Raw genomic sequence first — 16,311 nt, forward strand, 5'->3', positions numbered from 1 at the left:
ACTGCTTTTAGAACTGTGTAGGGGAAATTTCTGTGAAGTGTTTCCTGTGAACCTGATGGGCTGTTGAATGGTGTCAATTTATTATTATTCACTTTCAGCTGCTATGCTAACCTCATTTATAAGAACTGTGTTGGGTGAATACCTCTGGAAAGGAAAGAAGAATATTCCTCACTTCAAAAGCAACCAAATGTGCTCAGGGAAATATAGTCCCAGACTCTGAGGGATGCCTTGATACCTGTCTAGACCCAGAGGAATGAGCAGGGAACCTTGCAGCAGAGGTCCTGAAGGGAGAAGGATACATCCATAAAGTTCTAATGAGTAGTCTAATGGTGAGCTACTTGGAAGAAAAATGTCACAGCAAGTTCACCTCAAAGCTCTGGTAATTTTGAAATTTCATCAGAGAAAGGGCAGCTGAGACTGGTAAGACTGCATTCTTTCAGATCTTCTTCCTATGTTTACAAAAGAAAAATATTTGTTTCACAGAAGAAAGCCTAGTCATTGCTAGGCCATTGTGTTAGAGTAATGCTCAGTCATTACTGGATCCCAGAGCCACCTAAACCCCTGATGAAAACTTCACATGGTCAGGTACCAGATAGGCAATTCACCAAAGCCAGTGACCTGGTGAGGCAGGAAATATCTGGAAGTATCTGCAGAGGAGGAAGTATCAGGAGGTAGAAGACTCTAAAATCTGCCAAACAACTGGAAAAGCACATCTCTTCGCAGTTCACAGCCACAGATTTCTCCTGGAGTTAGACAAAGAAGCAGGGTTAGGTGATACCTTTTAGGTTCCGTCTCTCTTCCTTCTCTGTCCAAATATTGACCAGAAGTGTGAAAAAACACTGTTCAACTTTTTCTTACTTCACCTGATTTTAATTGAATCTTGAAATAGTTATTTTTCTTCCTTAAATATCTTGTTTTTAATGTTCTCTTCTTTGTTCAAGATATGGAGAATCTTGATGCCCTCCCAACCTATGCTCTTATTCTCACTTCTGATACTGTGCCATATTTTGCTTCTTCAGGAAAAGGGTGAAAAACTTGAAAACAGTGGTCTGCATCTCTATTTTTCTACTTTCCTTGCTGCTGTGAAATTAGCATTTCAGTATTAAATACTGACTAACATTAGTATTTAAGCTGTGGTTTTTTCCTGATGCAAACACCCACAGTTTGCATGCCTCCTATAAAGACACAACTTCATCCCTTCAGTGCCACAGCAAATCTGTTGTAAGACTGTGTGAGGGAATTCTTGTAATGCTCCTGAATATGTATGATTAAGCAGGACTACCACAAAAGAGTTAACTTTCTCTTTCTCCATGCATATGCTACTTCTGAATTATCCTGACGCATAATTCCGTACTTATGCGGACTTACAGAAGTCTGGGTTCATTTTTGCTAAACTGATTTTTGTTTGTCTTGTTTAAGAAATTTGGGTCCAAAATCTTTGCTGACTATAGAGTATCAGAAAGGAGGAAACACACCTGTTCATGTTTTCCCTAAAATATTCTTCCCTAAATGGCTTGAATAAAGCTGCAGAATTTAATGACAACAGAAGGAAGGACTCACGGGTACTTAAACATTCAGTGCTGGCTTGTGTTACCTGATGAGAATACTCTTCTGAGAATAAACTATGAGGTAGTCTTTTCATTTGTCTTTGTTCTGAGAGAAAACCAGATGAAACATTTCTCATTTGTTTGCTTTCTGGGTATGTCTACCACTGAATCAGTTTATATGTTTGTTTCAGTTTTAAGAGTTAAGAAGCTTCTAGTGATCTTTGCAAAATTAAAACTTTTGCCTTATAAAAGATACTTTTAAAACACATAAAAGAGGTATGTATATTTTGTATATATCTTGAAACAGGAAGTTGCAGATGTGGATATATTTAAAGGGATTTGCTCTTTAAAACATTGAATGGGAGAACTCATGGCCTGTTTTAGTCATCCATGTCTCAGTGAAGCTATCACTCACTACAAAGACCATAACCAGATGACCAGACATTCTCTTTACAATGCAGTTATTCCTCTCTCTTTCTGACCTGTGCCCCACACACAGCACTATCAATATGGGACAAACCTGCAGTGCCACTACCCCTTCCTCAGGAAGTTCTTTACGTAGATGCACTTTCTAAGCACAGGACACTACAATGTCCACACTGCTTTTGGTAGACAACTCTAAAAAAAATCATTGCTTCTCAGCTGAACCACTTCACCATCCATCAGGCTGTTATTCCTGGTGATGTGTTTGTCATACAAGGGTTGGTGTGCCCAACTTCCCTGGCACTAGGTCAGTCCTGGGAGAAATTATGAGTTTGAACCACCTTATTTGAGGAGCTATGCAAACACAGACATTGTTTTGAGTAACTGTTTGGGCAGAAGAGGAGAGATATGGGTGGGAGGGGAGGACATGAGAAGTAGGAGCTGGAATCTGTGGTGGGAGTATACACAATGAGGGCAGGAAGGCCAATCGCTTCCACATCTCTGCCAATTTCAAAAAACTCTAAAAACTCCCACTTGCTGCTTGTTCCTTGGGACTGTAAAATAAAAAAGCTGTCCCAACCTCCTGTCTCCAGAAGCCATATTGTCGGAGCTATGGGCCACTATTCGTGTTTTTGGTTTCCCCAGTACACATGATTTTACCCCAGATTAGTAAAATTTGAACATTTATGGTTCTGGTCCTTCCTTTGCACTACTTCTCACTGTTTTGTCTTGTTTCCTCTGCCTTTTTTTGAGAAGGTACTAGCATGCTTGCCTTCCTCCCAGCAGACCTGAGGCAGGGTGCTGACTCAGGGCTAGTGGCCACACCACTTTGTGTCAGGGTAGACATTATCCATGAAGATGGGTGGAAAATTACATCAGAGTGCTGGGCTGGTATAAAGACACACGTTTTAACAGCATAAAAAATATTAGTCCTTTAAAATAGAGGTCTTCAAGGAAGAGTACATCACCTAATTTGTCTCCCTCCAAAGAAACATGCAAAGACTGCACATAATTTTCCAGAAGTACCAGATCTGTCTGGGTTTGAGACATTGGGCCATGTCTGATCACACAGACAAGCCTGGGTGGCAGCACATGAAGCTGGGAGGTGTGTTGGTGTTAGGTGTTTTCCCCGGGACATAAAAAATGGATACAGAGCAATACATATTCTGCTCACTATTTTGTTGTAAATGTGTAAAGACTGCTGCCTTGTTTTCTCCTTTTGGTCAGTACACCTGGCTTTTGTTCTCTAAAAAAGCTTTTCATCTAGGACATCACAAACTCTCAGTATGGACTAAACTGAAGATGTGCAGATAGTTCCCTGGATAAGGATACCAATGGCATTTGATTCCTTGACAAAAATTACTATTTCTCCCAAGCTTGGAAAAGTCATGAATATTAGGCTTGTTGGAGGAGATAGAAGCAGAGATGGACACTGTGAATAACAATGTACTGTGAGTAACAATGATTTTCCTGTTACACTGAACATACTGGAAGCTGTTTCTGAAAACATTTGAGGAACCATCCTGTGTCACAGAGTTTGGGTCTGCATTAGAAACTGCATTAGAAACTTCACAAGGGAACTAATCACAGACAGTCTGCTCATTTGATTTTGTTCACTGTGCTCCTTCTCTTATAAAATAAGCTTCAGAGCTCATTCCCTGCCCACCAGGCTACAATCATCCAGTGTATGAATGATTTACTTTTCAGTATTTCTCTACCATGTGGTCTGAAATGATCTGTCATAAATTGTGGCAGTTGGAAGGAACTTTGGAGGTCTCTGGTCCAACTAAAAAGATCCAAGGTGCTATTCTGGCTTGAGCTACACCATATGCATTCAGATCCACCTCCTGTGACTTGCAAGCAGACTCCCTTCAAGGACCCCAGAACTGACTTGTTACTTCATCTTATTGTCAGCAGCAGGTGTTACTTGTCACCACTTTGGATATTGCCACTTTCACCACTGTGGATATTGCCAGTGTTGGAGGCACACTGTTGTGTGCGCACCATGGAGCAGTCCTGTTCTTACTGTGCCTTTCTGACAATATGAGTGAGGAAGTTACTGAGAAGCTGCTCCTCAGAGCAACAAAGAGCAGGAGAGTGAAAGGCAATGGCCATAGACTGCAATGGGAGATGCTCAGCCTGATGAGAAGGAAAGGCTTTTCCCATGAAGACAGCCCAACAATCCAGGAGGGGCCAGGAGAGGCGGTGCCATCTCCATCTCTGGAGTTTTGTCAGCCCAATAGGATAAAAAGCCCTGAGATACCTGGTGTGACCCCATGACTGAGTTTGCTCAGGGCAGGAGTCTTCCCAAGTCCCTGCTAGACTGCATGAGTCTGTGGTCCTCAGCCATGTAGGCAGGTTGTGTTCAGACACTCTGTTGTGCTTCCATCAGGAGCAAGAGTGTGTGTGTGTTCCTGCTGAGGAAGTCATTTCCCTCTTCTCCTGAAAGCCATACTGTGGTTTCAGCAGAAGATCTCAGAATTAGAGGAGGATGTGGAGAAACACACCTTGTGGGGTTGTAGAGCTGTCTATCCAACATGAACTAGCAGCTGCAAGCTGAAATGAACATGAAAGACTATGCTTGAGTTATCTGGCAATAGCAATAGAATTATTTGTCTGATATCATGGAAGAATGATGCCTATTGCATTTTAACTCTGTGTTATCCTTGTTGTTCTTGTTCTCATGGTTGGTTCTTACAAGAAGTTTGGTCACAAAGTGAATTAAGGAAAGCCCTCCAATCTTCTTGAATACCAGGTCAGTTCTTTTTTTGCAAAATGATCAGGTAGAAACAGGCTTTTGCAAAGCATGTGAAACTGAAAATAATTTTTTTAAAGATTCGGCAAACTGAACTAGTGACAGGAAACCTCAAGCACTGTATTACTAAGCAATTAATACCAAGTGACTTTCAGTAATTCCTGGAACTCATTCACAGTATTATTACATTTCCCTTGCCTATCTTAAATTCTTTGTACTGGGTCCATTTGAAAAACAAAGTATTTACTAGAAGCATATTTGAACACAAGCAAAGGAAATAGAATGGAAGGAGCCTGAACATTAAAAAGTAGATCATTTAAATGTAAAAGCTGTTGGGTTTTCTCAGAAATCCCTTGGTATGATCCAACCTAAACAAAACAGTTTTCAACATAATGACAGAATGGGATACTGACAGACTAGTAATGTTCTTTCAGAGCAGGAATGCAGACGTCTGAATTGGAAAGATCAGCTGTGAGACTGCACTATAAGGAGCACCATGTGAAGTGCCTGCAGTCTTCAACACAAGATGTGGAGCTCAGTGGCTCAGATGAGCCTTGTATCACTTATAGGTTGCAGATATTATTTCTAGTTGGCAGTACAAAAAACTGGAAGATGTTTGCCTGCCTGTGGCCACAGCTAGATGCATGTACATATTCAGGATTATGAGAGCTCTTGGCTTTTTCCCAATTTGTGACCAGGGACATCATCTCTTGAAGCTTCATATGAGATGAAATGTCAAGGAATGGGAAGGAAAATAGGGTGTTAATCTAAGAGACTAAAACATCAACTATGTAAAACTGATTTCTGGAGAGGTCTCTAAGAACTGGTAAGGGTATGGCTTACAGGCAGACCTTCCTCTTCTGTTAGAAGGACCGCACTCATGTTGCATTTGTTGGAGAAATTTCTTATCCTTCTAAAGTGGATTTCTCTGGTACCTGTCTCTTCTTAGTGTGAGGCACTGGCCTTTTTTCTTATGTATATATGGTGGTTGGAAATGCAAACCACCAGAAGTTTCTATTCTAAATTTCTAAGTCCAAAGACTAGGTAGGTGAATTGCACGCACACACACACACACACACACACACACAGATTGGTCTCATCTGCCACAACAGGGAAAAAGATATTTCAGGCTTTGGAGAAGTCTTATTTTTATGAGTCAACCCTAGACTTTCTGAAAGGGACAGGCTGCCATGGGAAAGCACAGTGGCAGCCCAGGGGAATCCTAGGACTCCTGGTAAGGCAAGAATTATAACTTGCAGTATATTAAATTAACTGCCTCAAGCTTCAAGGAATTGCCCTTTACTGATGGAGAGGTGTTTTCTTCTCCTTATTATTATTTGTACTGAGCTTGTGGTTTTCAAGGTGTATTGCGTTGTAAATTTCTTTATTTAAAATTTAATACTGAAGGATGTGTGTTCAACACTAAAGCCAGTAAATGAGATTTCAGTGAATCTCTACAGTTTTTGCAACTGAATATGGGAAAAATGCTTCCATCTGGAGCAAAAATGGACCCAGATATATGTATGAATAATATGAGGAATAGCACAAAGCTATTTTATATCTTTTGCATTTACAACAGTGAGACATATGGAAGTAAAGATGTCTCCAGTAGCATAAAAGAGTGCTGGGACACTGCTGGGAATAGTACTTAGATGCCAAGTCTCAGAGTGGTACTGCCAGATGGTAGCCTTGCCAGCTTCTGTGGAGAGGGCTTATTAAACTATCTGCTTAGTTTTGTATTGGTTTCTTGGTTTAAACTGGTCTTCCTGTGAAAAAGCTAATGTTCTGTTTGGAAGATTTTGGATTTGAGTTTTTAAAAAGTCTTAAGCTTTTTTATAATGCCATGCCATTGAAACTGAATGTGTTTAGCCCTGTCAGTGCAAGGAGCCTTAAAAACAAGACTTGCAAAAGAATAATGGAATTTTATTAAAAAAAAAAAAAAAAAAGCTTTGAGATGATCTTAGAAGTAATAATTAAAAAGATATTTCCATGGGGAAACAATGTCATTTTCTCCCTCTCTCATATCTATGTTTCAAGTGCTTCTGTCATTTAAAATACTTTGTTTTTTGATATTTTTGTAGTTTCTCCCTGCAGTTGGGAATATTTTATTTATTTTTTTTCATACAAAAATTTTCCTTACTTCACTCCATGACAGTGTCTGTGCTTGTCTTCAGGTGTTAATCTTGGCAAGGAAATTCCCAATTATTTGGGATTTTTAAAAGCAAACACAGGTTTTGCATTTCTCAGATAAGAAGTGCAAAATGCTGGCTATATTCCAAGACAATTTGTAGTGCCTTTTAACTGTAAGAGTTGAGAGCACGATGCTAAAATACAAAAGTATTCCAAACCTGGCAGCATTGATAAAATAATTTTTATTGTGATGTGCTCCGGCTTGGCTTTGGAGAAATGTATATATGTACAACATGTAATCTGTGTATCATTTGTATGTGGCCTCTAACATAATATATTCTGCCAAGCAGCCAAGAGTAGACTTGCCAATTTTGTCAGTTATAATCTGGGTTTGTGTGTGTTGCAAGATTTCAAAGCTTATTTGCTGCAACAAAAGCAGAAACAAAATAGGAGCATTACTGCACCCAGGAGCCCTGATTTTCAGTTTTATTTTGATAGCAAGTGAGCATTCAAAAGACTTTTGAAAAAGAGAGCTTCTCAAAGAAGCTCTCTTTTGGCATTGTTGCTTCTGTGCAAAGGAACAAAGTGAAGTGTACTCAGGAATGGAAAGCAATTGAAAAAATACACCTGGGAGGAAGGAGGGGAAGAGGAGTGAGGGGTACAAGCTGCTACTGGAACATTCTGGGATGAAGAGTATGAGCATGGGAAAAACAGGCTTGAGGGGAAGATGGTGGTGGAGGATCACCTGAAAGAAGTCTAGGGCTGTTACTGCATGGAGCTGACACGTGTTGATGAGGTTGATCAGATGAGGGTTGACCCATGGCCAGCCTTCTGTAGAGAAGGCAGCTTCCACCCTCCTGTACTTCAGCTCTTAGGCTCTCTTAAAGAATCACAGGATCACTAGGTTGGAAGAGGCCTTCAAGATCATCAAGTCCAGCCTGTGCCCAAACACCTCAATGAAGCCATGGCATCCAATCTTCTTTTAAACACATCCAGGGATGGTGACTCCACCACCTCCCCAGGCAGACCATTCCACTACTTTATCACTCTTTCTGCAAAAAACTTTTCCCTAATACCCAACCTATATTTCCCTTGGCGCAGCTTGAGACTGTGTCCTCTGGCTCTGTCAGTTGCTGCCTGGAGAAAGAGACCAACCCCCACCTGACTACAGCCACTTTTCAGGGAGTTGTAGAGAGTGATAAGGTCACCTCTGAGTCTCCTTTTCTCCAGGCTAAACACCCTCAGCTCCCTCCGCTGTTCCTCACAGGCTTTGTGTTCCAAGCCCCTCACCAGCCTCGTTGCCCTCCTCTGGACATGCTCAGGCATCTCAATGTCCTTCCTAAACTGAGGGGCCAGAACTGGACACAGCACTCAAGGTGTGGCCTCACCAGTGCTGAGTACAGGGGAAGGATAACCTCCCTGCTCCTGCTGGCCACACTATTCCTGATACAGGCCAGGATGCCATTGGCCTTCTTGGCCACCACTGCTGGCTCATGTTCAGCCGGCTGTCAGCCACTACCCCCAGGTCCCTTTCTGCCTGGGCACTGTCCAGCCACACCGTCCCCAGCCTGTAGCACTGCAGGGGGTTATTGTAGCCAAAATGCAGGACTTGGCACTTGGACTTATTAAACTCCATCCTGTTAGACTCTGCCCATCCATCCAACCATTCCAGGTCCCTTTGCAGAGCCCTCCTACCTTCCAACAGATCAACACGTGATCCCAGCTTAGTGTCATCTGCAAATCTGCTAATGAAAGGCTCAATACCCTCATCCATGTAGTCAGTAAAAATATTGAACAGGACTGGCCCCAGCACAGACCCCTGAGGGACACCGCTGATGACTGGCCACCAGTTGGATGCAGCAGCGTTCGCCACCACTCTCCGGGCCCAGCCATCCCACGAGTTCCCAACCCAGCAAAGAGTGCTCCTGTCCAAGCCGTGGCTGCCAGCTTTTCCAGGAGTGTGCTGGGAGACAGTGTCAAAGGCCTTGCTGAAGTCCAGGTACACAACATCCACAGCCTTTCCTGCATCCACCGGGCGGGTCACTTGATCATAAAAGGAGATCAGATTGGTCAGACACGACCTACCCCTCCTAAACCCATGCTGGCTGGGTCTGATACCCTGGCCATCCTGTATGCACTGTGTGATGACACTCAGTATAAACGGTTCCATTACCTTACTGGGTACTGAGATCAGGGCTGACTGGTCTAAAATTACTAGGATCTTCCTTCCCACCTTTTTGTGGATGGGCGTCACATTGGCCAGCTTCCAGTCATCTGGAACCTCACCAGTGAGCCATGACTGCTGGTAAATGATGGAGAGCATCTTCACAAGCTCATCTGCCAGCTTCCTCATCACCTAGTTCATGTGGTATAGTCTTTTAAGGATGAGCTGTTCTAGTTTGGAAGCAGGACTCCTCTTCCTCTACCTCTGGAAGCAAGGGTTCTCTCTCCCTCTGTTCAAGCCTGTCACCAGATCACAGCTTTTCAGCATCCATACGCTCTAGTGCGAGCACCTTTTTCTTATGGGCTGCAGGTAAATTGTGCATCCCCCATGCACTTCATGAATTACAGGGAAACTGTTTGTCGTATTATAGTCCTCACCATGGCTTGCAGAAGAATCTCAGCTCTGATGTTTGGAGCATCTCCTCCTTCCCCTCCCTCCTTTTCACTGACCTTAGTGTTGCTGCGTTATTCTCCTCACCTTTCCCTTTTCTCTGACTTGAGAGAGAATTGGTGTTCGTAGGTTTGTTTGTTCTCAAGTTCTATCAATTGAAAAGTTCTTAAAGAGTTCTGCAGTGCTGAAAGATTTGATTTTGTCCAGGCTCTGCATCAGAGAATTGCTTGCCATAATTCTTGCTGCTGCCATGGTGTCTCCACTGGCACCATGTGGTGGGAGGATGTTTTAATCATGTTTTAATGATTTAATTTCAAGAATAGCTCAGTAGGCACTGAGTCTCCCATAGAAGGGGACTGTAAAACCCAGAAGAGATCTAGCCAGCCACCATGGTGCCAGCTCCACTTAGTGCCTCTTTTTATTCAGGGTGCTGAAAAGGAGAAGCTGCTGCCGATGCTTCTCCCCTTCTGTTTGTAGTGCAGCAGGCTAAAAGTGGCCAGGCAGGCAAAGTCCATTGCTGGCTGTGCCATGATGGCAGCAGCCATGTGGCCACTCCTGGCCTGCCACACTGCAAGCAAAAGGGCAGAAGGATGGCAACAACTTCTCCTTTTTAGCAACTTGCAGGAAATGGAGCCAGCACCATGGTGGCTGGTCAGCAAGGCCCACGTGGTTGCTTGTGGTGCCAGGATGTCCTCCTCACAGCATCATCTCGGCAGCCACATCAGAAAGGGTCCCAGCCCTGCCAGGAACGGGGCCTGGCTGCCTCACTGGAAAGAGGCCCCGGCCCCACTGGGAATGGGCCCTGGCCCCGTTGAGAAGTGGCTCGGCAGTCTCCTCAGAGGCAAGGAAAAACGAGAGCATTCTAAAATTTTTCCCTTTCTTAAATATGTTGTCATAGAGGCGTTAATAGCTTTTCTAATTGACTTAGCAGTGTACCTGTTCTCAGAGCCAGCCAGTGATTGGTTTTGCCAGGCACAGAGAAAGCTTTTAGCAGCTCCTCCTAGAAAATCACTTCCATGGCTGGCTTCTTCCCTCCTCACCAAAAAACAAGCCATACCAAAACCAACAAAGAAAGAAACCAAAACCTGCAGTGGTTCAAGTGCATGCTCCCCAAAACATGGTCTTCATATGCAGGGACCAAACAGCTTGTCTTGGCAGTCCTTGGCCTAGCACCTTCTTTCAATTGCCCCAGTCCCACCTACTTCTGATTTTAGGAAAGAGAGGCCATTCACACCATGTACCAACAGCGTAACATGCCATGAAAGTTTTGGTGGCCGTGGAGACCTCTGTCTAGCCAAGGAAGAATCTGGACAGAAGGGCACAAATGAAGTAAAATAGATTTAGCTGAGGCTTTTGGGGCCAAAATTTGCTCTTGGGGATTCAGGCTCTTCTTTCATTCTTGCAACATCTGGTTTCATTAGAGTGCAAACATTAAAAATGTCCTGTTTTAATGATTTAATTTTAAGTTGAAAAGTCTTCATGAAGAATAGCTCAGTAGGCACCGAGTCTCCCAAAGAAGGGGTCTGTAAAACCCAGAAGAGATCTAGGTTCTGTTAATGCCAGGAAAGAAATTATTTTTACACTTACTGGAGTCCTTGATTTTTAAAAAAGAAATAACCATAAACCCATAGCTATTCTACTCTAGGTTTCTAAATGGTTAGTGCTATTTTGTTGTAATATTAGTTTAGGTGGTTGAGTTAAAGCCAGTTAAGTTCCCTCTACCTGTGTGTATTTGATGCAAACCTCCCCAGGAAAGCATTTGCAGAAGTGAGAGACTTTGCTCTCTCATAAGCCACAGAACCTACCTGTTTAGGGACCCAGCTTTTTATTCTAAAAAATTTACCTTTCCAATGGTCTTCTCCCTACAAATTTTAAGTGAGGAGAAGGAAAACAAAGCATGAGGAAGCTCTACAGTCTTACATATTACACAATTTATGTCCCACTGCAGCAGAAGTGGTATGAGTATTCTGAGATAAATATGAAGTCTAAACTATTCAGAAATCTCTTTTCTAGAAGGAATGCAAGTCCACTGACTTACGCCCACTCTCAGTTGGCTCCATGACCAGGGTGGAGCTTGCATTTGTTTATCTGTTAAAATAAACAAAGCATATTTTGATGGACCAAAAAGTCTGAAAGCTTGTGGGGTCCAAATCAGTGTAATTGAAAATACTTGCTTGCTTAAGAAAAAAGGCAATTAAACCTCAAAATTTCTAGAGTAAGCCATACTAAAGAACATTGCAGCATCTTTTCACTGCTTTCACAAGGTATACATGCTGCTCTCTTAAGACACTAGTTTTCATAGAACTACATCAGTTCTTATTAGAATAGATTCCAAGCTCTGTAATTAAAAGATAAAATCCTGAAAACTACTATTTGTCACGTCCTTTTCATTTTGGCAGTTACCCACTACAATTATGAACATTCAGGAAAGTTTTAAATAAATGAAATTCCTGTGCCTTGCTAAAGCTTTGAGAAAATTCCTAAGTAAAGATAATTGCACTAGATTTGATATGGAAATGAAAATAAAATTTTGGTCCAGGAGAACAATTTGTCATTGTGGACTTCATGCCACACTATCTTAAAATATATTTCTGAGGACAGAGAGGGAAGAATAATGTTGAAATAGAAAAAAATACACTCCCAAAGATAGAAGAGTAGAGAAGATATGGTAACATCAATCTGTGTGAAATAAAATAACCAAAGATTTTTTTTATAAAGAGTATAAGTATTATTTCAGGCTATTTGTGTCATCAATACTGTTGTTTCTAAAGGCATGCTTAGACCAAATTTTAATATAAGCAGGACTTATTTTTTTAACAAGGATGTTTGTCAGACTGTCTTAGTGTGACACTGCCAAAGCTATAGAGGTCAAAATCAGCATGTTATAGGATATGTTCATCTTAAAAAAAAAAGTAGCTGCTTCTCATCCACAAGCTAAAAAAACAGAAAAAAGTGCATTTTCAGGATGCTTGTCCTCAGCTGTTACTTGCAGAGATTCTCATATTATTTTGGGTGAAATTCTTACTCCAATGAGGTAACCAATAATTTTGGCATTTTTTTAATGACATCTGCGATCAGTCACCTACATTTAGGTATTAAAAATTTTGAAAGTTGGAATCCTTGAACTCAAGTGTCATGGTTTCTTGGTTGCTCACAGAAAACTGAATTTAGAGGGCATGAGTGATTATCACTTTGAAAATAAATGTTGCATTTTTGTATTTGAATTTTTGATATCTTTTTATTAAATATGTCTCAAACACATGTGTTTATGTGGACCAATGGGTTATTTTCTTACATTTTCACGTAAGAAAAAGTTTTGTCACTCCTGGCAACAAACTCCTTTCCTACATAATTTTTTTCCAGGACAGTCAGCACCTTCAATCTGCAGATGCTATGCTGCCAGCAGAGGTGACCACAGCTCCAACGTCCCCCTCTACTATTGACTCTGCCCTGGCTTATTTCATAGCCCTGGCAACCAGTCTAACACCCTTGGATAAGTCATTACGGGGTGTAAATTGTCATAATGCCATATAAGCCATTAGCACTGGCAGTGAGGCTCTGGCTTGATGTGCCTTAGTTTACTTTCATGATTAAATGAGCAGAACTGGCTGTGCTTGCCAAGTGCATTACACTGGGTAAAATAATGAACAGATGTCAAAGGATCTGGGCTTCTCCGGTGGGGAAAAACCCAACTAAAAAAAAGAAGGTGCAGGAATGGATAGGAGTGGCGTTATCTTCAGAAATCTTCATAGAGGTGGCAGGTATATTATTAGGTGGCAGGTATATTATTATGAGCTGTGGTAAACAGCAGTTATGCTTAATTAAAATATTTTTAATTAAAATATTTTAATTTTTATGCCTCATTAAAATATTTTATTACAGATCTAAATTTGAGCCATTCTTATTGAGTAATGGTACATTTGACTCATGTAATTTTTAAGTTGCATTATTTTATTTGCTCTAGATTTCAAAAGCATTACAAGCTCAAATGTGTGTTGTAGGAGAGAAAATGTCAAACAACATCTGAGTTCCAGTCGGGCTCCAGTAAGACACAAGGTTCTTGCTTATCTAATAAAAAGTAAACAGTTGCAGCCATATTTTGTTCATCACCAGTAGCTAACTACTGGTGTAGCTACTAGCAAGAGTAACTAACTACACTTATGCTACATGGTCTGAATTACATTTTTTTCCCCTAGGAAGCTATCAAGTGTTGCATCCCGGAGTTTGGGTTTAGATTAGGGTTTTTAATTTATGTTAAAATAAGTCAAGTTCTGTAATCCCGCGTTTCCCCCGTGTTGTTCCTGCCCCTGTGGTTTCTGGCCCCATGTTGCCTGTTGCCGGACCTTACCCCTCTGCCGCTCCTGTAACCACCCTGCCGTCCGGCCCCGGGAAACCCCGTACCTGCCACCCCAAGCCACACAATCCCGCTCAGCCCGCGGCTCGGTGCCCGCCCCTGCGGGGTTCTCTAGTTGGTCGCTGTTGCTGGCGTCACCGCCACGGCAGCCGCCCCTATTGGCCGGCAGGCCGTGGATCCTCTCGCCCCGCCCCTCCATAAAGCCCTATCCCGCCGGCAGTCAGGCGCCATTTTCTCCCATGCAAGTGTCGGGAGCGGTCGCGTCTTTCCATCGAACCGCGCCACATGACCAATAAACCGTTCCTGCCAAGCACGGAGTAAATGGACAGATTCCTTCCTCTTTGCCGGGTCCCTAGCGCACGGTAACAGCGGTTGGCCAGCCCACGCGCCCGAGACACGGAGCCGTGTCCGGGAACCCGCGGCAGCAAACCCCGGCAGCACGTGGAAGCTACGCCACAGCCGGGCTCCCAAGAGCCGCGTGCAGCCGGGGAGAGCGAAAACCCACGCCGCAATCAAGTCTCTAAAATACAGTATTATTCATACAAACCTAACCCTACATAATGAAAGTTACTTCTGCAAAAGGGCTCCTTGAAGCTTAGATTTTCTTGTTACATATTTTTTTTTATTAACGTGGTTGCATAGATATTTTTTTGCTAAGGTGCAAAAGATATTACTTTCCAAGTTTTAATGAAGAGCTGCCATGCAAATGATAGCAAAAAATTGGGAAAGTACGTTCCCTCTGATGGTTTGCATGGCTGCTTACACTCTTTATCAGTCTTATGTAAGGAAACAGGAAAGTGGAGGGGCCAGTGCTATGACTTATCTGACACAAGAAGAGTGCAAATGGCAACAACGCCACTGGGGAGCACAAGCTGTTCTCAACTTGCAGAGATGTGGGGTGCTGCTGCAGTGGGAGGGGGAGGGTGAACAAGAATGGGAGTCCTGGAGGTGTCCTGGGAGAAGGAGGATGGTCTCTGAGGAAACCTGAGGGGGGCGAGGGGGGGTCACCACTGGGCCTGAACACCTGGTGGCTCCAGGGACTGCAGTTTTAAGCCTGGTAACAAAAACACAGCTGAAGGCTTGCAAGTGCTTAATTTTAGTAATTGCTGATAAGATTATAATCCCTTAAAGGAATTGTGGTTGTAGGGTCATGGGAGTTTGAAAATTCTTGCTATTTCTCAGAAGGCCAGACATGTTCAGCGAGGATACATCTTCCTCAAAGTCACCCAGCAGCCACAGCAGAAAGCAATGAAATCATCATTGGGGTGAGCTTGTGGAGTGGGGCTGTTTGTTCTACGAAGTGAAAGCCTACAGTGCTGTTACCCCACCCCAGAGAGGAATCACATTCCAAAATAAGAGTCAGGGAAAGTAAAGCACTGCCTTCCAAAGGGGTAGTAGCAGCTTGCAGCAGCTATTCTTTGCTTCCATATTCTACCTTTTACCTGCCCCCTCCTCTGGCTATGATCCTGCTGGTGCTACAGGGTGCCCTCTGGTTGCTGTAAGCCCTGAAGGAGCATCTTTCTCCTGCACTAAAAATTAATTTGCAGGGCTGCAGCTTCTGTGAGTAACTCAGGTGCCTCCTTCCTGTTTGCTCTCTCTCAGCCTTGTTATATCTAAATTGTATTAAATCATCCATGCCAACCTTTCTGAAGGTGAGCAGTATTGTAATGCTTGACAGGGATTACTGGGAGGATGAATTTTGTTACAGCTGCCAGAAAATCTACACAGTTTAGGGTGGTTAAATTATTGTTTGGCCACATCATTTTTAATACCTTGTCAAGGATCTTGGGAAAAAAAATCAACACTTTAGGCAAAAATATATTTCCATGCAATCTGATATATGTTAGATGTCTGCTCTTCTCATAAATCCAAAGAAATAATCTTTGCTATCCTTATTATCCCCACCTCCCAAAATTTAAAAAAGCCCTGCTTGCACATAAACTTCGAAAAACAGAGAGAGAAAATTATTATGATATTTTAGAAAGACTTGAACCAAATGGGACCTCAGTTGAAGAGAAAATAAGCCCTAAAAACTGAGAGGTGATTTGATATAGCAACTAAAGGAACATCTATCTGCCCCAATGAACTGTACAAGGCACATGCATGCTTCACTGGATTTTCTATAAAATAAGTAGGATTCTAGCCCTTGCTCTTGAAGGTTTAATTTCCACCTGTGAACCAGATGGAGAAGGCTCATTGGTAAGGGGGAACACTTTCCCCTCTGGTGTGGTACGAGACATGCTGGAGGAGCCCCATCCCTTGCCCACCAGCATTTCTCTCTCTGTACCATCACCTTTCATGCTGCTCCAGAAAAAATGTCCACAGCTCAGGGCATTGAATCTGTGGGAGGGAAAAGCTGGTGAGCACCAACGACAAAAACGATGGCAGAGATACAAGATGGACATGGGGATGCTGTAATCTGCATTGTATCTGCTGCAGCAGAAACTTGGTTAAGCATTTGCACCTCTACCTGCCCCTGCTTTCCTAT

The sequence above is a fragment of the Vidua macroura genome, chromosome Z, assembly GCF_024509145.1.
Source record: "Vidua macroura isolate BioBank_ID:100142 chromosome Z, ASM2450914v1, whole genome shotgun sequence".
NCBI classification, from domain to species: domain Eukaryota; kingdom Metazoa; phylum Chordata; class Aves; order Passeriformes; family Viduidae; genus Vidua; species Vidua macroura.